At 44.2% G+C, this 22,761-nt stretch overlaps 1 long non-coding RNA gene and 1 pseudogene across 1 annotated transcript in view; one reads left to right on the top strand and one right to left on the bottom strand.

Moving 5' to 3' along the window:
* LOC147457994 (uncharacterized) overlaps positions 1–22,373 on the bottom strand; it is a 38,420-nt gene extending 16,047 nt beyond the window's left edge. Inside the window, exon 1 of the long non-coding RNA XR_015188176.1 lies at positions 21,591–22,373. This is a non-coding gene — a long non-coding RNA (uncharacterized LOC147457994). The remainder of the gene's footprint in view (positions 1–21,590) is intronic.
* On the top strand, positions 12,147–15,989 carry LOC147457995 (uncharacterized; annotated as a pseudogene).
* Positions 22,374–22,761: the final 388 nt, after the last annotated feature.

The raw sequence follows: 22,761 nt of genomic DNA on the forward strand, positions 1-22,761 counted from the left end.
TTACAACCGCAATGACAGTGGTGTGTGCGCTTCAGACTGGGTTGGGTTTGCGAGGCATGGTGTACCTACAGATTGGTGAACAAAAACATTGATGCTATCGCGAGAAACACACAAGGTATGCGCGAGGGAGACGGGAGAGACTCACGAGGACGAGCACTTACCTTTACCGCGCACAAGGTTGCTCTGCAGGTGGGTTTGTAGAGCTCTGTCTGCAATAAACAGGCGCCCAAACTCTCTCTGTAGTACTCTGCAGTCAATAGTTTGCAATAAACAGGCGCCCAAACTCACTCTGTCTCAATAACCAGGCGGCCAAACCCCCAAAACAGAGGCAAAATTAAATCCGAAAACACGAAGGGGAAATTCGTTTTTTTTTTTTTTTTTTTTTTTTTGGGTACAATACGGACCTGTACGTACATATGGATCCTGCCTTGTTCAGGACAACATTTGGTCTCTATGAGTTTCTTGTCATGCCATTTGGTCTCACAAATACTCCTGCCACATTCAATAGAATGATGGACAGAATTTTTAGACCACATAGAAACTTCGTGGGTACCTTCTTTGATGGCATGATTGTCTACTCAAAGTCTGAAGAGGAGCATAGGGATCACTTGACCGCAGTTTTCAATGAGCTCGTAATTGGGATTTGCCCAAAACTGCATATGATGTGTATTCTTTTCTTGGTTTATGTCAAGCATATAGTTCGCACATAGAGAATTTTGCACGCAGTGCCGCACCCATGATTGATTGTCACGTGACACATCCAACCCTATGTGTCCGTGGACAAGCTACAGCACGACAAGGGTTCAGTCAGTCCAATCACTTTAGATTTAGAAGTGATATGGCACTTTTGTGAGTTTGTTTGCAGACCGTGCATGTCCAGACACTTAGTGTAGATGCATATCCTCTGGTTGCACACAGCATGATCATAAGCATTCCATCAGAATCCTTCAGGGGAATTTTCCAGTGCATTTAGCCTATTTTCCCTATTTTTGACATTTTTCACTTATTATTTTTAAGTGACTTTTGTTGGAAAGTAGGTAGGGCAAACTGAGTAAGTTTGTATATAAGCAAATGTCACAAGGCGGGCACCACGTGCCAATAGAAAAGAACAGACTGAACAAACTCTTCGCACTTCAATAACAACTGAACCGAGAGAGAGAGAGAGAGAGAGAGACGACACGCGACACAGAGTGGCGGAATTCCACCCCAGAGAGTATTGGCCCCAAACCTTGGCGCCCCTTTCGGTATTTCTTTATATTGCATCATCAAAGGACAAGCCGGTACTCCAGACTCTGCACCTTCTCCAGGAAGCATGCCAGAGAATGAGCCCTAGCCTCATATTTAAAGGCCCTTGGCCTGAAAAGCAGTTTATATGAAAAGCTTTCAACTCAAAAGCTTCTCGTCCAAAAAACATAAAAAGTTTTCAAAAACTTTTGGTCCAAAAAGCAATGCCAAAAGCTGCCGGCGCAATTTACGGAAATCCGTACAGCTTGCCACGTCATCATGTCAGCGCAATTTTTGGAATTTGTCTGCTGCCTTAGGGTTAGGGTTAGGGTTTTTGGCAGAAATTAGGGTTGCACGTTTTAGGGTTAGGGTTTTCAGAATTAGGGTTTGCAGCAATTAGGGTTTCTTGCAGAAATTAGGGTTTGCAGGTTTTAGGGTTAGGGTTTTCAGAATTAGGGTTTCAACAGTTAGGGTTTTTGGCAAAAATTAGGGTTAGGGTTTTTACCCTCGGGCAACCACATCATCACTTCTTCTGTTACTTGTTCTTCTTAGGGTTTAGGCCCCTCGGCCGACATCTGCAAGTTGGCTCCCTTCTTCAGGGCTTTGACACGTCAACAATTTGTTACATCTCCCCTTCTTGAAAGAGAGTAATCGTCCGCGATTATAGCATATCTGCAAAACAACTCAAGTTAGCTCAAAAATTTCCGAGGGTCATTCCGAGGGACAATCAATTTGCTCTTTTTATTAAGGAGTTAGCTTCTCCTTTCTGCTCTTTTGATCAAGGAGTTAGCTGCTCCTATTGGCTGTTTTGATCAAGGAGTTAGCTTCTCCTTTCGTCCAGATCGGAACTCTTGATATTCCGGCGTAGTAAAATTAGCCATCACACCCAGACCGTACTGATCTTCCACGGGTGTCTTGATGCACTAAAATTACTTACCCAGGCAATCTCATCCAATTAGGAATATTCAGTGGTTGGCACATCACAATGCACCACAAATGCTCACATATGCATGTTACAAGACATAGAAACATAAAGCCGCCGATGAACACTCCTCCCGCATAACCTAACAAGGTCCGGGCCGGGAGATATTCAACGACTCCCGCATAACCTAAAAAGGTCCGGGCCGGGAGATATAGAGGCCTTTTACAACCAAACGCCCCCCAGACCGCAGCCTGCGTCGTTTGGAAGTGCTGAGAGTAACCACTGCTCAGACTTCTTAATACTCCTCCCGCATAACCATCCAGGTCCGGGCCGGGAGTCACAACAATAATTATTTTACAAGCGTACAACCAAATGCTTCCCAGGCATCGGCCTGCGTCGTTCGGAGGTTTTCAAACATACAGCGAAACGCTCCCCAGGCATCAGCCTGCGTCGTTCCGAGGTTCAAACAATACCAAAACAGTATTTACCACTTCTCCACCCGGGAGTAAAATCACCAATCATTGAAACGAGTATCAAACCAGAGTCAATCAATTCAAATCGGCACCAAAACAGGTTCAAAACAGATACCATCCATTTCAAACAAATTCCAAACAGGATCACCAAACAAGCTCAAACAGAACTCAAACTTAAAAAGCAATCTCGACATCAGTCAAGCTCGAAAAGTCGACTGACTTTCCATCTTGAAACCTACACCAAAAATTAGGGTTAGGTTTCTTCCATAAGGTCGTAGCCGAGCACAGCATGGTCCATCGCTCTTGGACAAACAGTGTTTCTTTGGCGGCGATGGTAGTCCCAAGATAGCAATCGCACTTGGTCTCCAAGTTCATCTGCTCGTGAAGAGACATCTACTAGGAGATGTCGAGAAACTTCAAGTTATAATTTGCTAGGGTTTCCATGGCAAGCACCCACTCTGCCAGAAGTTGCACTCCGAAGGAAGATGTCAAAAACCATATAACTTCGGGCAAAAAAATTCTTGAAAGCTTGCCAAGTACTTGGAGTATGTTGCTTGGTAGCTGTAGACATCAACGTCTGCATGGCACTATGTCTGAGAAAAACAGTGACTTGAAACAAATCTGGATCCTTCTCTTGCAAGTGATCTTAATTGGCTTATGCCCTGTAAGACACTGCGGTGAAGACGAGAGCGCACTCGATGCGCGATGAAGTAAGGGTGGGAGTGGCTTATATCTCAAATATAATTCAATTCCAATAGCTCTGTTTGCTCTTTTGTAGGACCGGTATGCTTTCAGGAAAGCACACGGCTGATGCTCTGACACCACTGTCACAAGGCGGGCACCACGTGCCAATAGAAAAGAACAGACTGAACAAACTCTTCGCACTTCAATAACAACTGAATCGAGAGAGAGAGAGAGAGAGACGACACGCGACACAAAGTGGCGGAATTCCACCCCAGAGAGTATTGGCCCCAAACCTTGGCGCCCCTTTCGGTATTTCTTTATATTGCATCATCAAAGTACAAGCCGGTACTCCAGACTCTGCACCTTCTCCAGGAAGCATGCCAGAGAATGAGCCCTAGCCTCATATTTAAAGGCCCTTGGCCTGAAAAGCAGTTTATATGAAAAGCTTTCAAACTCAAAAGCTTCTCGTCCAAAAAACATAAAAAGTTTTCAAAAACTTCTGGTCCAAAAAGCAATGCCAAAAGCTGCCAGCGCAATTTACGGAAATCCGTACAGCTTGCCACGTCATCATGTCAGCGCAATTTTTGGAATTTGTCTCTTGCCTTAGGGTTAGGGTTAGGGTTTTTGGCAGAAATTAGGGTTGCACGTTTTAGGGTTAGGGTTTTCAGAATTAGGGTTTGCAGCAATTAGGGTTTCTTGCAAAAATTAGGGTTTGCAGGTTTTAGGGTTAGGGTTTTTAGAATTAGGGTTTCAGCAGTTAGGGTTTTTGGTAAAAATTAGGGTTAGGGTTTCTGCTCTCGGGCAACCACATCATCACTTCTTCTATTACTTGTTCATCTTAGGGTTTAGGCCCCTCGGCCGACATCTGCAAGTTGGCTCCCTTCTTCAGGGCTTTGACACGTCAACAATTTGTTACAGCAAACCTAGGCTAGCACTAATTGGCAGAAGAGGCAGCAGGAGCACAAGCTCAACAGGCAACTTCTCAGCAGAACCCAAGAGGCCTAGCGTTTTTGCATCACTGCAGCAAAGCTAGCGTGTTTTGGACAAGAACCAGAATCAGCCAACGTTTTTGCATCTGCACAAAGATCAGCCCTAGCGTTTTTGGATCTGCCAGACAAGCCAGCGTTTTTGCAGATCTTCGCGACGGAACCTCTTTAAGTACCAGCATTTTCAGTTTTCAGCCCTTAGAAATTGCAGAAGAACCCCCGAACCTTGCAGATCTCACCTTCCCGGAGTAAATCCTCGCCGCACGGTCAGATCCCACAAGGTTTACAGTTTCAGCCCAGAAAACGCAGATTTCAGCATCTGCGTTTTCAACGCGTCGTCGTCGCGTCGTCGTCATCGACATCGTCACCGACATAAGAGTCAAAATTCAGCAGATAAAGATTTGCAGATTTCAGCCCTTAGAGATTTCAGATTTCAGCCTATCTCGTCTTTGTCCTCATCGTCGGCAAGTCCAAGCATTGTAGAAATTTGTGCAATCAATAGTAGACCACTCTAGCCAACGAAAGTGCGGCCTTCGGAGGAGGGTTTTACAACGTCTCTTGTGTCGTATTTTTCTTCTCTTCTCTATCTCTCAGTCTCATGCACTTCCATTCACAGTGTCCATTCACTTTGTTTGTATCCATTCCACTCTCTCACTAAAGGAACGGAAGGCTCTCCCTTCCGTAAGTAAAAGGAACCTTGAGCACAATTTGGAGCACACATCTTGAGCAAAGTTCAAACATTCATTATGCTGCACCTTACACTGATGTTTTGACAAGGGTAAAGACTCACCGACAACACGTGGATTTACCCAAGGTAGCCATTGAGGCTTTCGCAGTTCTCAAGGTTGCGGCGACAGAAGCGTCGTGTCTTATCCTTGCCTCTTGGGATGACCCCTTTGAGGTATGGACGGATGCGAGCAATGTCGCCATAGGCGCTGTGCTTCAGCAGCATGGTCGTCCAGTAGCTTTCCTTAGTCGAAAGCTCAATAGTGCAGAAAAGAGCTATTTAGTTTATGATAAAGAACTTTTGTCTGTCATTCACTCTCTTAAGCATTGGAATTATTTTCTTTATGGTAGAGAGTTTACAATTCGCACAGATAACCAAGCCCTCAAGTGGCTCCAGTCTATGCCTAGTGCACATTGGAGTGATCGCCAAGTATGGTGGTCACGATTTTTTGAGCAATTTGGAGGTTTGATTGAGTATGTGCCTGGAAAAGCTAACCCTGTTGTTGCAGATGCATTGAGTCGCAAAGAACAGATTTTGGCTCTTGAGTCTTGCAAGATCTTCAGTTTCTCTTCAGGTTGTGTCTTTCGACAGCATGAAGAACCAGTATGCAGATTCCAAGTTTGGTAAGCATTGGTTGTAGGCTCTTGCTTCCCAAGGGCCAAGCAACTATCTCATTCATGATGGTTTGTTGTATTTTCGTCAACGTCTATGTGTGTTGCCCTCTCTCAAGCCAACCATATTGCATGATGCACATGACTCTCTCACAGGTGGACATAAGGGAATGAACACTACTCTGGAAAAAATAAAAGGATTCTTTTATTGGCCTAAAATGCAAAAAGATGTGTTTCATTATGTCACACAGTGCACTATTTGTCAAAAGGTAAAAGCTCCTCGGGATAAGCAGCAAGGCCTCTTGCTTCCACTGCCTATTCTCGATGGACCTTTTCAAGATATTTCCATGGATTTTGTGACTAACCTTCCACCTAGTTTGCATTCAAGAAACACTCAATGTTTGACAATTGTTGATCGTTTCAACAAGTTTTGCATGTTGATTCCTTGTAAGGCCACGGTCACCGCACAAGATGTGGCACGGCTGTTCATAAAGCATTGGTACCCCCTCTGTGGTTTGCCAAAATCGATTGTTTCAGATAGGGATGTTAAGTTCACATCCAATTTTTGGCATGCACTCTTTGAAAATTTTGGCACTAAGTTGAATTTTTCATCGGCTTTTCATCCACAGTCAGATGGTCAGACAGAGATTTACAATCAGTTCGCTTTTGATGTTTTAAAGTCATATGTGCATGATCAGCAATCTCATTGGGAGCTCTATCTTCCATTGGTTCAAGCTATTTTGAATGACTCTTTTTCCTCTGCCATTGGTCGAACTCCGTATGAGGCAGCTTTTATCCGTCTGTTCCAGTCACTTTTGACTCGCTCGTTCAGTCAAATGCCTGATGCCAATGCTGAAAGTCAGTCGTTGGATGAGATTTCTGAGAGAGTGAAGATTCGGCTAAGCAAGGCTCAGGAATCTTATTCACGGCAGGCTAATAAGCATCGTCAGGATGTTTCGATCAAGGAAGGGGATTGGGTGTATTTAAGAATCATGAAGCAACGTCTTAAGCAAGTTGGAAAGAAGTGTCCAAAGTTGTCTTTTCTAACGTATGGTCCATTTCCTGTCATTAAAAAGATAAATGAGGTTTCGATGAAATTGCAATTGCCTAACTCATGGTCAATGCACAACGTTTTCCATGTTTTTTGGTTAAAAGTGTTTCAAGGAACACCTCCAAAGGGCATTTGTGAAGAAGAAGAGCTGGAGATCATCGATGAAGCTGAAGTCATGGAGCTGGATCAAGTGTTGTTGCATCGGTTTCGCCATGGTTCCAAGAACCAAGTGAGACAGTACTTTTTGAAGTTCAAGGATCGAGGAACCCACGAAGCAGTGTGGGTTGATGAAGAATTTTTCAAAGATTATCCCGAATTGTTGGCAGCCTACATGAAAGCCATGCAGATCGGTACTAGTACCTCACTTTAAAAAGGAGGAGATGTCACGTGCACATCTAACCCTATGTGTACGTGGACAAGCTACTTCATGACAAGGGTTCAGTTAGCCTAGCTTAGGAAGTGTTATGGCACTTTTGTGAGTCTGTTCGCAGACCGTGCATGACCAGGCACTTAGAGTAGATGCATATCCTCTGGTTGCACACGGCATGATCATCAGAATTACCATCAGATTCCATCAGGAGCATTTTACAGTGCAGAAAACCTGTTTTCCCTATTTTAGCCATTTTTCACTTATTATTTTTAAGTGACTTTTGTTGGGAAACTGGGTAGGGCAATTTAGCCAAGCCTGTATATAAGAAACCTAGCGCCACTGTATTCCGGCAGAAGAAGAAAGGAGTGCACAGGCAACTACTTGCAGCAGGCATCTCTAGCAACCTTCTCAAGCAAGAACCCTCTACAAGCCCTGGCGTAAGCCCAGCGTTTTCCGCAGCCATTCCCGCGTCGCAGTTCAGCCTTTGGTCTAACGTTTCCACAAGCATCAACAGCAGACAAATCAGCGGTTTTGCAGCAGACAAATCAGCGTTTCCAGCCCTGATCTACTGGCGTTTTTCAGCATGCTGTCCACAGATAAAACCAGCCAAGAGTAGGAGCGTTTTTGGCACAGCTACATCAGCGTTTTCATAGATCTGCATCAGCGTTTTCAGCAAGGTCAAACCAGCGTTTTTCAGCCATAAAGGATAGTGTTGTCGCCGCCTTGCCCTCGCCATCATCACCGACCTAGGACCCAACTGCATCATAGCATCAAGATCATTGCATCAGCACCCCTATACCAGATTTGTGCAATCAATAGTAGACCGCTCTCGCCATAGAGAGTGGGGCCTTCAGAGGAGGGTTTGACAACTTTTCTGGTGTCGTATTCTCTTCTCTCTCTATCTCTCAGTCTCAGCAACTTCATTCACACTGTTTATCCACTTTGTTTGTGACCACTTGCACTCTCTCATTATAGGAACGGAAGGCTCTCCCTTCCGTAAGTAAAAGGAACCTTGAGCACAGTTTGGAGCACTCATCTTGAGCAAAGTTCAACTTTCACTTCCGTTGTACCTTACAGACACTACGGCTACAAGTCACGAAGGAAAGGCTGGAATTTGATGATCTTAGCTCTTTTCTCATTGAGGAGGAAGCTATGTTGGTGACTAAAGGAAAAATTCAGATTTCTAAGAGAGTGGAAGCACATGATGAAGCCCTCGCTGCTTCGGATTCCAGAAAGAGGACAAAGTACCGTTGTTATAAATGTGGAAAGCGAGGCCATTTGGCCAAGGATTGCAAATCCAAAGGCAAAGACAAAGACTCTACAAAGGACAAAGGTAAAAGCAAGCAACAAGAGGAAAGCAGTGATAGTGACTCAGGGAAGGACAGCAAGGAGGCTGTTGGTGCAATGGTGACTACACTGGCATGGACTCCCGCCTTCTAGTCACATGAAAATCAGTGTCACCACTAGCTTCAGCCAGAGAGAGGCTTGTGAGTGGCAGAGAGGGGCAATCACATGCTCCGTATAATTAATTTGGACCCTTGTGATGGAGTTGTTTGGACCCGTAGGTCGGAGTTCAATGCACATGCATCTAACAAGGAACCAATCAGACGTCTAAAACACTATGGATGGGCTAGCCAATTCATTGTTGTTGGTCAGATTATGGACAGGATGTGTTCCAACACTTCATTATCTTGGAGTTTTATATTATGGATCTGATGTGTTCACAGTTCACGAATGGGGATTATTGGACGTAGATGGTCTATAGTTCAAAGTTTCCACAAAGGCAACCGATGCTCAAGATGGCATTACTTTCACATACAAAGTTGAGGAGAGCAACACAGAGGTGTATCCAATACCCCGGCCGGTGTTGGGGTGTCCATGGTAGCTTCTTCATCGACTTGGTCTCACTATTGATGTCCACTATGAGCTGCAAAGAGGGTGTTAAAGTTTAGGCATCTCAAGTGAACTGCCCAATGTGATCCCATTATTTAGTTTGGCTCTTGAAATTTATTTTACTTATTTGTCAAAGTCTTGGGTAGGGCAGTTTACTGGGCTTGCTATATAAGCAACCCCTTGCCTCTATTGTATACACATTCAGTTATTCATTGTCAAGGTTGATTGGTTCAGGACACTCTCTCTCTTGTGCTCACTCCCTTGGTCTCTACGCTTCCCCATCGCCGACCCCCCCCCGTGGAGTGTTGATTAATAGCTAGGAGTAGAGCCCCTCTGTTACACATAAAGTGAGTTTTGACTTGTAGATCTTGATCTAAGATCACATAATCTTCCTGCATGGCAAGCAAGCATCTTCTTGCACAGCTCTAAATTTGGCGGTCTTCGTCTTTTGAGTGTTGGTTTCCATCAATGTCTTTACTGTGAGAAAATTGCACTACTAACTTGAGCACTAAGGCTCCTTATATAGTTGCCTTAACGCTAGGTTAGGCATGTTGCTAAAAATAGCTTTGCCTTGAAACTCAAGGCATGAGAGCCCCACTCGACAAATTTGGCTCCTCCCTCGATTTCTCCGGCCATAGTTAGCTTGTCTCAGAGATTTGTTCACCAAAACTGGCTCCCCCTTCTTGTGCTAGCGTAGAAATTTGGTCCATCTTCTTTATTTGTCTGAGCCAAAAGGCTTTAGATGCCAAAATTAGTTGCTTCCTTTGTGGGAATTGAGTTCTCATGCTTCTTCAAGCTAGAGAGATGAAGTTTGCATGCCAAAAAAAAGGGCCCACAATCTTGCAATCGAATTTTAAGAGAGTCCCACGCTCCCCCTAGTTCTAGAGAGAGAAACCCTCTCCCATCAATTCTAGAGAGAAAAAACTCAAATTGAAATAGAAACCCACTCCCTCGATTCTAGAGAGAGAAACACCTCCCCTCAGTTCTAGATAGAGAAAAGTTAAAACACCTCTCCTCAGTTGAATCACCTCTCCTCAGTTTTTGAAAAGACCTTACACCTTAAACTTTTAGGGAGAGGATCACCCACTAATGAAATGCAACGCTCATTAACACTGACACACATTCCTAGGCGTCCTCGGATGCATACAAGAACATATAATCATGCTATGCAAGTGCACTTTCTCTACTAAACCCATCTCTATCTTCATTTACGTGTAACCTTCATTCTTGGTGCACACTCTTAGACCTGGCAGACATCTTATTCCCCTGTCACTCCCTTTACCAGATGTTCTTGTCAAAGTGCTCTGATCATCCATTAAGTGATGCACTAAAAATACCAGCACCTAAATGGCCATAGTTGATCATGAACACGCTTAAAAAGTGAGCATTAAATAACTTTAAAAAAATTTAAACAAATTGATAAATCAGAAATGCTTAGTAAGCAATCAATTTGGCAACATCCCTTTGGCTTTTAAACAATTGACCTCAACTATAGAGTGGGTACATAAGCATTAAGAAGTTTTGGATAAGCTTGAAGTTCTCACTCAATCCTAAACTAAGCATTTAATGTGGAATGGTTCTTAAACTTAACCACATACTTCCATTATACCTTACCTAACCTTATAGGATTATCCCAATGATGTAAAATCTTCCAGGGACAAGATAGATCCTCTTGAATTGGTTTCGTTGGTGAGTCTCCAACATAGGGATGAAGCAAACTTATATGGAAGGCATTATGAATGTTCCCATGACTCGGTAGATCTAAAAAAAAAGTAACATAGTTTATCATATTTGTGATCTTAAAAGGTCCATAATAGCAGTTAGAAGGCTTAATCGCTTTGCCTTTCTGACATTTCTATTTCTTCAAGAGAGCCTTCTCTAACTTAAGAAGAACAAATTGTCCAATCTTGAGATCTAACTTACGACGATGCTTACAGCCTCACATTTATACTTTCAACTTGATTGAAAGTTGTATCAATGTCTCTTAACATACTCATCTACAGCAAAAGTTTTGTCCTTCGTAAGAACAATAGGTGGTAAATGAGGCTTACCTTAGATGATTTCAAAGGGTGCCTTACCAATAGTAGAGTGCATTATGTTATTATACACAAACTCTAATAAAGGAAAATACTTCTCCCATTCTCTTTTTTTATCAGAGACATAGGATTTCAAAAGGTCCAAAACAGTAGAATTGGCAATTTCACGCTACCCATCCATTTGAGGATGATAAGAGGATGAAAACTTTAGCTGAGTCCCAAGGTTCTCAAAAAGAGCTTGCCAAAAGAGGCTTTTCATACGGGGATCTTGATCACTTATAATGGCCTTAGGTATTCCATGATGCTTAAAAAATGAGCAAGGAATAGCTTAGCCATACCGGTCTTCTGCACAGGTATAAAATGTGCTTGCTTGTGCACCCATCTCATCCTTCCGCAACTCTTGATGCACTCACAACAGTATCCAGTCATCTCATCCACAAAGACATCTTGATACGCTAGTATCTTATTCAATTCACTTTCAGTTCTCATGTACTTAGCCATCACATCTAGATCTTGTTGGTCTCTAACAAATGTCTAGATACACTAAGTTCAAATCATTCATTACACAAAATGTTGCAAACTTTTCATCTTTTTGTACTCTAATCTACCAGCTGATTCCCTTTTACTTTCTTTCATTGTGCACTGGGACCTGTGAGTAGCCTCGCTGGCCTCCCCTGTCCGCTGGCACGTCAGTCTCAATCATTGGAACCCTGAGATGCATTGTCGTCTGATCCCCTTTCTTTTCCTGAATCCTCTAATGAACTTGCATCTCGTTCTCTTAGTTTGTAGGAACCCTTGATGCGCTACCATCTAATTCCCTTACTGCTCCAATATCTTGTGATGAGCTGTCATGCGGTTCCCCTGATTCACTCTCTACATTGGAAGACTCGTGCCCTGTTGAGGTGGATACTATCCTGTTCGTAGGATAAGTCAATGAGCCGGCATGCATTCCAAATCCTTGCTTAGCATGTCCCATATGTATCTAAATAGAGTCAAACTTCTATTCCAGACAATACTGTCAAATCTCTTTTGGCAAACTACAGCAAAACCGCTCAATCTAGTCCCTCAAAGTAACCTCTTGGAGCAAGGACACTAGCAAATAAGTATCCCAAAACCTCTAGCACTAGTCATCCAACGTGTCTCTCTTAGTCATCCTCAGATGATGTGACATGCTCATCAGAATGAATGATAGGATGAGAAAATTGCGGCTACAAGATCTTAAAAACTTGGATATGCATTATTGGAGGTTTCACAGTCTGAAGCAAGAAATGGAAGTGCTCGAGAATGTTGTCCTTGATGCGGAAACTGAAATGTTTTTGTTCATCGGCACCTTGCCTGGTCTTTTAGGTGTGGAAGCTGCATGCATGGAATTCTCATATTTAAAGAGTATGCTTGTTTTTCTCAAGCAGGAGAGGAAGATGAGTGATGCAAGGCAATCAAATGTACATGTGAGAGATGCGCATGATAGATCCACTCTGGGAGAGTTGGGTTGCTGTATGGATGATGAGGTACCGTCTTCCTTGAACAGGGATGCTGGTCCAATTTCAGATGATGAAGCTGATAATAATCAGCCCATGTACAGTGTTTTTAATGAGGATACATCGTCAGAAGAAAATGCTCTTGCTGTGGGTTGTGAAATTGAATGCTGTACAAAGTTTTCTGTCGAGAAATTATCTAAAAACTTGATGCAGAATGAGAGGTATGCTGATGAGAATGACAATCCTGAATGGGGTTTTCTGGGTGCTGAAGCAGACATGGATAACGACATAGATGTTTGTGTCGATGAAGCTATGATGCATCTGGATTCTGGAATGCACACTAAGGCTGACAGTTTTGCACATCTTGCTGATTTTGTTGATGAGGAAACGACAATAGGAGAGTTTCTGGCTGCTTTGGAAGATCAGGATGATGGGTTAGAAGGTGCATGCGTCCAAAGTGAGGCTTTACAGGTGTCCAATGCAAGCATTGTTTCGGTTTATACTGAGCCAAAAGTGGCCAACTCCGATGCATGCAAGCAGTTTTGTTTTGGTGTTGATGGTGGTGACTGTAGCTTTGATACCGAATGGGGTTTTGACGAGCCCACAATTGAAATGGACGCATCTATGACCCTCAAAGTTCAAAGGGCCGAAGCAAGGATAGAGTTCTTGAAGCTTCAGCAACGATATAGTAAGGAAATGTATGAAACCTTGCAAACATGTGCCTTGTTGATGTTTTCTTACATTCTCAGCTCAGTTTTTGCGAGTTACAAGGAGTAAAATGCGCATCAAGTGCACGAAATGGGCAGTATGAATGCATGGAAACATATCATGCAGAAGCCGTTCGCTACAAATTCTGAAAGCTTGACATGAAGTGGTTGTTCTATTGTGGTTTATGGAGAGATGAATATCTTGAGCAGCCAGTTTTGGCAGTGGCTACACAGTATGGCATGCAATTGTTGCAACTAGTATTCATCCGTGACATGCGTACAGACGGAGGCAAGAGGGGTAGATGCCTATGCCAAAGAAAAATGGCTGCTGGATCAGAGTGTTCTGGCAGTTTGTGTGACAAACGCACGAAGTAGTCTCTAGCTTGTCGATACGTAATGTACATAATGAACAGAAATACGAGTACTGTCTGGTTTTAGTCCGAGAGTTGAGTCATTTGTTTCTGCTGAGCATGAATGCTCTAGCAGGCTAGGGGGGTTGGCAAACTAGAGCGGGGCACCTCTATAGCTTGGCCTCTCTGCCAGTTCAGAACCACAAACCTACCTACTTAAAAGTTAAAACTCCTGCACACGACTTTAAAGACACCCTCCAAACCCGCTACTACTTTAAATGGATTGAGGGTCTGCATGTTCCTAGCCAATGATCAGCACTTCACTGCAAGCCAAAACCCCAGTAACATGGGATTTGTCGATGAAGTTTGAACAGTCCCGGAACTCAGCATTACACACACTCACACACGAACACCCCCCCATCCCATGTGATTGTCGGCTGAGGTTGTTCTATGAAATTATTTGACTAGACCTTCCTCAAGCCCCCTAGCTTGCTCTGCAATAAGGCTCAACCAATTTGCTTCATACACCAGTCTCGCAGGTGAACTCTTGGGTTCATGGCTATACCACCATACAAAATTGTCCTGTGAAAATTTGCTACAAGAAGTAAGTAGGTATATCTAGCTGATACTTCTTCGAATTCTGGCCCTTGCCTCGGGATTCACAAGCTGTTGTACATTATCCAGGAGCTCTGCGATATCATCAGCACTGCCCAGAAACAGAGGAAGCCCTTTATGTAATTGCACTCGTTGTATATCAAGAATGTGCCGCTTGCCATCAGAACCCCTTACCCCCAGCTACGAGCTTTTCAATGCCTGCACACCTTTTGATTGCAAGCTCTTGCTGTGCAATTACACACACATAGGTCCTGCAAGCAGGCTTCCAGCATGGCGATACCTCCTGCCCTTTTGAAGGGGCACCACAGTATATCCCTTTCTGCTAGCTCCAAGGCGAGGGCTCAACCTGATCCCCTGCTGACACCAGTGATCACCACAGCTGAACCTCCCCCTGCCTGGCTGGCTATCCGAGGAGGGCACACACACCGCGAATTACTACTGGCTTTTGTTGCGCAATTACACACACACAGCCCCTGCGAATAGGTTTTCAGCATGGTGATACCTGCTTGAATGCACAGCACAGTATTCCCCCTTGCTCGTCTCCTGCTCACGCGCGCCCTTATTTTCTCAGTATATCCCCCTTCTCGTCTGGCTCGTAAGTTTCCTCCCTCGCGACAGTTGGCAGCACACACACAATTACTAAAAAAGCTCTCCTTTGCTAGGTCGTCACAGCTCGCCCATTTCTTCAAAAAAAACCAGAAAAATCTTATATCATCCCTTTAACTGTACCTACCCAAAGGATATACACATTGAGACCGACCCAATTCACACTAAAGCAACTGTTAATGGGAGTTTTCAGAATTCGCAACTTGCCAAATTCCGACATTACGGTTCAACTCGTGCCAAGTAACCTCTCACAAAAACTTCGCATGGCAATTTTCTACTGATAGACAGAGCTGAAAGGCAGTACGATGCTTTCTCCAGCAAGGTATAAGTAAGCGAGCAGTAGTTTAATGGAAGCTTCACTAAAACTGGCGTTATGTTGCCAAGAAAAGGTTTAGGATTGATGGCCGAACTAGCATAAAACTACTAAAAAAAAGGCATCAAAGATTGAATTCTGGCACGAACCCGCATGTGAGAAACCATATCACTAGTAATGCGAACTTGGAACAACACTCAAGACAGGGTCACTTTTTGAGATGCTTTGGTGGCACATCTTCCAGCACGTATCAAAGACTAGCATTGCCGAGCACTGTATAGGCAACCTTAGCACACTCAAAAATGGGAAAATCAAGCACGCCATATATACATGGGCTGGCAAACATCAAACCAAAAAACTCCTGACAGCGTGAGCGCAAGGCCGCCAAAGGGTGCACATGTAGGAAGGAGTTGAGCTTGGGTAAGAGAAAAGCCTTCTTAAACACAGATTACAAACCAAGAACCCGGAGTACTCAAGAACCCCAAGAACCCCGAGTACTCAAGACCCTCAAGAACCCAAGTACTCAAGAACCTCAAGAACCTCAAGAACCCAAGTACCCAAGAACTCAATGCATGGTCATCACCCAAAGCAAAATGGATACTTTGTGTGAAGGTGATGAGAGTGGAGTTGGAGAAGATGAAGTTTCTACACCAGGAGGATTGTTCCCCGATCCTCCCCCATCCCCATCTACGCCACGGATTGCACCAAACCCTATGGAAGCTTTGGTCAAGTAGATGATGGAGATGATGCTACAACAAGAGGCGCAACGTGTCACCATGGACCGCAATCGTGAAGAAAGAAAAGCAGCTATGGAGCTTGAGCGTGAGCAAGCACGCGAAGCTCAACGGTCAGCGGCCGAGGAAATAAGGGCAGCTATGGAGCTCGAGTGTGAGCAAGCACGCAAGACTCAATGCATAGCATGCCGAAGAGAAGCGAGCGGCTATGGAGTTAGAGCGAGAGACGCAGAGAGACCAACGCATGAAGGAGTTGGTCCTACAGTTACTCTCCTCAAAGACCGAGCCACTCAAGGAGGTCCGCGAGTCATTGGGTAGCACAGGCAGAGACGAAGATTCCAACAATCGAGTCACTGAGAAGTTGACGTTTAGTAAGTATGATGGTAAGATGAATGCTTCTGTGAATCAGTCGTGGTTGCATCAATTAATGCTTACTTTGCGACTAACAAGAGAACAAGCAACAATAAAGTGTTAACTGCTGCCATGTATCTAGTTGGTGATGTCATTAATTGGTATCAAGCTTGGCAGGAGTCAAAGTTGGTTGAGCATCTTGAGCAAGCCGAGGAAGGCGTATCCCTCTCTTTCAGTTGGGTCGACTTCCAAGACAAGCTAAAGGCTCGCTTCATGCCACCACAGTACCTTGATTGGTTAAAAGAAGATTGGCATGGTCTTAAGCAAAATGGATTCCCTGTTATGTCTTTCATTAACCGTATTTTGCAGATTGGCGTTCAATTCCGCAAGTTGGATGAGGATCACAAGGAGGCTTTTCTCTTTGGGTTAAACGAGTACATCAAGTTTGATTTGCAAGTTTTCAGCCCTAAGGACTATAATGACGCCATCAATATTACATTAGCAAAAGAAATGAAGCACAACAAAGACAAGCCAAAGGAGAACAAGTCGAGTACTTCTCAAGGCCAACCGAATGGTACGCACGGTAAGACCAATGGTAAACATGACGGTAATTCTTTTTCTCAATCTTCTTCTACACCTCAAGCACAAAATTCTCTCAATGACGATAAAGGAAAGGTTAAAACTCAGGAAACCCCTAAGTTGACACCTGATGAAAAATCTGCTCAAGGAATTTTAGGAGGTAGGTTAACTCTTTAAGAACGAGCCGAATATGCACGAGACGAAAAAGATGTTTTAAGTGTCACACTTAAGGTCACATTAAACGAGATTTTCCTAAGGAAGCATCTAAAGAACCCACACAAGGCCCCACAGAATCCACATCATCTGTGAATGCACTTACTGAGAACACTAATGTGTCTAGACTCTGAAGTTTCTCATGATCATGTAGATGAGTCTCTCATGCAGTGTTATGGTCATGTGAATAGTACACGCATTGTGATCTTGTTTGATTCGGATAGTATGCATGATGTGCTTAGCGACTCTCGTGAAGAGCACACGTTTAGAAGCTCTTTTCATATATCCAATTGTGATCTCTGGATTTGCTATTGGCATGCACTCTTCTTTCACCCATGAATGTCCTGATGTGACAGTGTTAGTTCAAAATGTCGGTTTTCGTCGTAGATTTGTGGTTTCTTCTCTCAAAGGATGTGATTTGATATTTAGTATTAAGTGGTTTAAAGGTTACAATCCACGCATTGATTAGAAACAAAACACTCTCACATAGTTGAAGGAGCACCTCTTGTGGTCCTTCGCTTTGACAAGAACATTCCGTCTTTGCCACTAGTCTCTCACTCACATGTTTTGAAAGAGGATAAAACACGTAGTATGATTGTTCTCTCAATACACAGTTCCACATCTAGAAAAGCATGAGTCATTGCATGAAAAGAACTCTCATGTTGTCATGTCTTCTCCAAAGCACGACACACATTTTTTGCATGATAGAGATGTGATTGTTTGTCGGGATCACCAAGCCTTCACGTTGCTCCAATCTCTACCAAGTACACCTTGGGATGACCGTCTAGCTAGATGGTTCCGTGGTTTGGATGATCCTGTGACTAGTAAAGCTAACCTCATTGCAGATACGATCAGTCACACGAGACCGATCTTGGCTCTCACGTCAAGGTCCAAAGAATCAGGAAGTATTTTTTCTTCACATGATTAGTCAGTATGCATTGTTTGATTTTCTCATTCATGACAGTCTCTAGTATTTTCGTCACCGTCTTTATGTGTTCCCTTTTCACAGGCATGCTGTATTGCACGATGCACATGATTCACTCACCGATGAGCACGGATGTATGTAGATGACTCTAAAAAAGATACAGATTTTGCATTCAAGAAATTCACAATGTCTCACGATTGTCTGTTTTGTCAGTCGCTTTTGCATGTTCATTCCTTGGCATGACATAGTCACAGAAAAAGCACGAGCACGATTGTCCATCAAGGAAGAATAGTCTTTTTCCACTCACTCTACATGGAACAGATATGTTTATGGTTTTGTGTTTCAAGTGGTTTCAAGCATATTCCTCAACGGAGATTCTTGAAGACGATGAACCCGAGATCATAGACGCAGTTAGAGCATTAAAGCCGCAATTCTGTCACTTTCGGCGCGGCCCAAAGAAGCAAGCATTGCATACCTTCATGAAGTTCAAGTATCACGCAACCCACGCAGCAGAGTGGGCCGGCGAGGAGCACTTCATAGGACCCCAGGAGGAGTTGGTGGACTCCACGGATGCCATACAGCTTGGTACCAGTACCTCACCTTGAAAAGGGAGGGATGTCACGTGTTCATCTAACCCTATGTGCATGTAGACGAGTTGTTCCTACTTCTAGGGTTTAGGTAGCCTAGGAAGTGTTCTAGCAACCTTGTGAGCCTGTACGCGGGCCGTGCATGTCCAAGCACTTAGAGTAGCTGCATATCCTCTAATTGCATAACCCAGGATCATTAGTATCACGAGCATTTTCCACCACATGACCTAGTTTGCAGTTGCATATGAACACCTCTTATAAAGTCATTTATTTATAAGTGACTTTATTATTTTGCCAAATCGTGGAGCCTTATGGATGGCTGCTGCTCGACCCATAATTTAACATCTATATAAGGAGGCATGGGACACTCAGTAGAGGCAGAAGAGATAGAGACACAAGGAGGCAGGCACCCAACAGACAGGCAGCACCTCAGGCTTCTCTAGCATTTTTCTCCAGAATCAGCCCAATGTTTTTTCATCAAGAAGACCAGCATTTTCAGTATTGAAGACCCGTGTTTTCAGTTTTCAGCCCTTAGCCTCTCAAGAACCCGCAACACCTGTTGCAGATCCTCGCCGTCACGACCCCAACACCCAAATCAGCCTAACGTTTTCAGTTTCCAGCACAAACCAGCCAGCGTTTTGGAGATTCAACCCAGATCAGTCAGCGTTTTCTGTTTTCAACATTAAGCAGTCAGCGTTTTTGCAGTCCTCAACCTGGCAGGCCTCAACAGTAGCAAATCGGCCCTTGCCTCGCAGCAGTGGTAGATCCACAGCAGTAGATCTCAGCATTTTTAGATTTCAACCATTGACATCGTCGTCGTCGTCGTCGTCGTCGTCAAGTACCACAGCATCTAGAAGCATTGTACCAGACTTTATGCAATCTAAAGCAAATACCTCTCTAGCAATAGAGAGGGGGGCCCTTGGAGGGGGTTTGGGACCCCATCTGGTGTCGTCTCTCTCTCTCTCTCTCTCTCTCTCTCTCTCTCTCTCTCTCTCTCTCTCAGTTTGCATTCCACTCTCATTGTTTTGGTCATTGCACATTCTCTCATCAAGTCAAGGAAGGCTCTCCCTTCCCGTGAGAAACCTTGAGCACCCACTGATCACTCATCCTAAGCCATACACCATCATTCACTTCCGTTGCACATTACAAGAGAAGACAAAAACTTGTCCACATAACTTGTGACTTTTTCATGTTTCTTCTTGCCTAGCCAATCCCACTCTTTCCTGGCATCGTTCTCGAAGTCAAGAGGCAAGAACTGAGCATAAAACTTCTTCTTAACCCTTTCCCAAGTCATAGGTTTCCTTCTCTTCAAGATGAGATTCGACTACCAATTGCTGGCAGTGTCCTTCAGGTGCATGCCAACATGCATGAGCTTGGACTTTTCTGAGAAGTTACCATAAGAACAAGCGTACATGAGTAGAGGCCCTCTCTGAAATGCATTGGGTGCCCCCTATAAAATAGAGAAAAACGCATCATGGGTGTGCTCAAGCTTCTGGGCCTGTAGATCATGGAGCCTATAAGAAGCAAATATAGAGTTATATCCCACATGAATCAGCTTGTGTAACTTCACGTCAAACTTGGACCGATCCTTCTTTGGTATGTGAGCATCATGCAGGCCATTTCCACAATCATCTGGTTCTTCCATTTGGCAACAAAGCACCAAGATTGGCTAACTCTCGATGAATACCATAATTGCATATTATCCAATCAAATCATTTGAAGTCAACTCTGAGGAGATCAGAACGAGCAGCTTTTAACACATGTTCTGATTCTCTCTCCACATGTGATTTCCAACACACAAAAACAAAACAAAAAGTGCTTTAAACTTGCAAGCAAGAAAATAGACCCTTCTACAATCTCTGACAAACAACATAGAATACTTGGAGCCACCAAGTAAATTCACATTCATCCGACCACAAAAGTCAATATGGACCAAATGCAGCCAGTGAGAAGCTTGTTTGGAAGCCTTTTTGGGGAAGTCCTCCCTATGCTGCTTCCCTTTGATACAAGAGATACACAAGCCCTATGGGGCCTGAAATTGGGCAAGCCAACAGCCATCTCCTTGGTTAAGTCTTGCCGAAAGACATCATCATGCAAGTGTTCATAGCGGTAGCACCAAAGGGAACCTATGGCACCAAAAAAGGAAGCAACAGCATGGAGCTTATACAAACCATAAGAAGAGTAGCCCCCTCTCACCTCATGACCAGTCTCCTTATCTCGAATAAAGATGCAGTTTACGCTTCCTAAGCTTGAAAATCTCTGACACAAAGAGGAGAAATCAAGCCGGGGACAATAGAGGACTTGGGAAGAGTGCACACCTCGTTTCATGATCCCCTCACCGTGGTAGGGATCTCAAACTTGCTTCAACACACACAAAAGCCTCTAGAGGAGATATGTCATTAATGTCGTCTAGGGATGCAGTCATGTGTTGGGCTACACCACTATCAATAATCCACTCCCACTGGGACGGAATAGGATCGCTCATTGTAACTCCATGGCCAATAGGTGTCAGAATGACCTCTTCAATGAAGATGAGATTTGCTTTGTGGATTTGTCGTAACAGCAACAATCAATGATGAACCTAGGAAACTGCTCAGTTGAAGAGGGTACCTCCTCCAATAGTGGCCTTTCTTGCACAACCTTACAGTGTCTCGGCTGGCTAAGAATGCTGCGGTTGGAAAGAGGCTACTGCTAGAGGAGGTGGGGCTCGAGGAGTAGATGTTGCCTGGTCGAGGATTGTGGAGTCTAACTCAAGGTCGAGGTTGAGCTGCTCCTACAGGAAGCACCACTAGGGCATCCGTCATCTTAGAGGCCACCCGGCCATGCAATCCACCATCACGTTCAGAGTCATGTCAATCCTGATCAAGCACTTAGCTGATCCCAAGTAATAACAGTTTACCTCCCATGTCATCCTTTGTAAGGTGACCTCCAAACTCATTGATCCGAACATCTCCATCTTGACAATGCGTTCCTGCATACTGGATGATTTGGAGGGGTCCAATGGTCAAAGTTGTACCTCCCAAGACACCCTCTTCATGGGCGTAGCACGATCATGATTTACAACTAACAAGTTCCACATCTTCTTGGCATTTCTAATTGATATGACAAGAAAAATTAAGGTCATCTTTGCAATTCGTGATAGTGAAAGAGCTTACTTTTTTGTTTATGCCGATCATAGTCTTCAGTTGCAAACGTCAACAAGCTGGGATCTTCTGTTCAGTCTTCTCCTCGAACCGTTCCAACCACTTATCACTAACATGAGGATATTGTGGGTGGGTAGATGATGTAGATAATGTAGCCATCGCATATGGATCATTCAATGATGCAGATAGGTCAAAGAATTCAAATCAGCTCGAACAACCCTCCAAGCACAAAACAGTCCACTTATTCCGATGCTCCAAAGATGCTCACAAGTTCAACCAAAAAATGGAGCTAAGGGTAATCCTTCACCAAGGCTTTGATACCATGTTAGAAGTGGCAGTGGCAGATGCGAGAACTGACAAGATTGCAAGCTAAACAAAGTCTGATCTAAGATCTACACCGCTCTCTCCCTCTTCTCATCGCACTCTATCTCTACCCTTATGCTTGTGTTTTCACTGCATGACACTCCCTATGTGCAATGTGCACTGCTCCTCCATTCCTGGCCCCTACTTGGTGTTTTACCAACATGTGTGTGTGTGTGTGTGTGTGTGTGTGTGTGTGTGTGTGTGTGTCATGATCACCTAGATGGAGTAACGCTTAGCACATAGACTCCATAGAGAGAGTGAAGAGAGAGATATTGGCGCACACACTTGGATTAACACGCCAGAAAGCCTCAATCTATACGTATTCTATAACGGCACTGAGAGTGCCCTTTACACGTGTCGAGAGCTGCGAGCTGAAGGCTACAGTCCAAAAGTCTTCTGCGCACGACAAAGAGAGAGAGAGAGAGAGAGAGAGGCCGCCGAAGGCGGCTGGCCGTACTAGTTGAATATATGTTGGTACAACTAAAATTTGAAGTCCCCAAAGAGTTGGTCTAACTGTAAGGCTTTGGCCTCTCTACCTGCGGGTTGTTGTTCAAATCCCACGTTCGGTCACACTCTAGAGGGACACCTTGTGTTCATGTTGCTAGGGTTCTTTCCCTTGGACACACGAGTGCATCTTCCTCCTGGGGTGGGTCACTCAAGGAGGAGGTTCCTAGCTCGTTGGTACCAATTCTCTCCGCCGTTCCCAACACATGGTGCATCAATTAGGTGGCCATGGTGATGCCTACGTGTGGCTCTGGCCCAATGGTATGCGGCCCTTGCCCAACCATGTAACATGGCTAATGTTTGAATGGGATCTCGG

This window comes from Adiantum capillus-veneris, chromosome 5 (assembly GCF_014529385.1).
Source record: "Adiantum capillus-veneris isolate H3 chromosome 5, ASM1452938v2, whole genome shotgun sequence".
Classification (NCBI taxonomy): Eukaryota; Viridiplantae; Streptophyta; class Polypodiopsida; order Polypodiales; family Pteridaceae; genus Adiantum; species Adiantum capillus-veneris.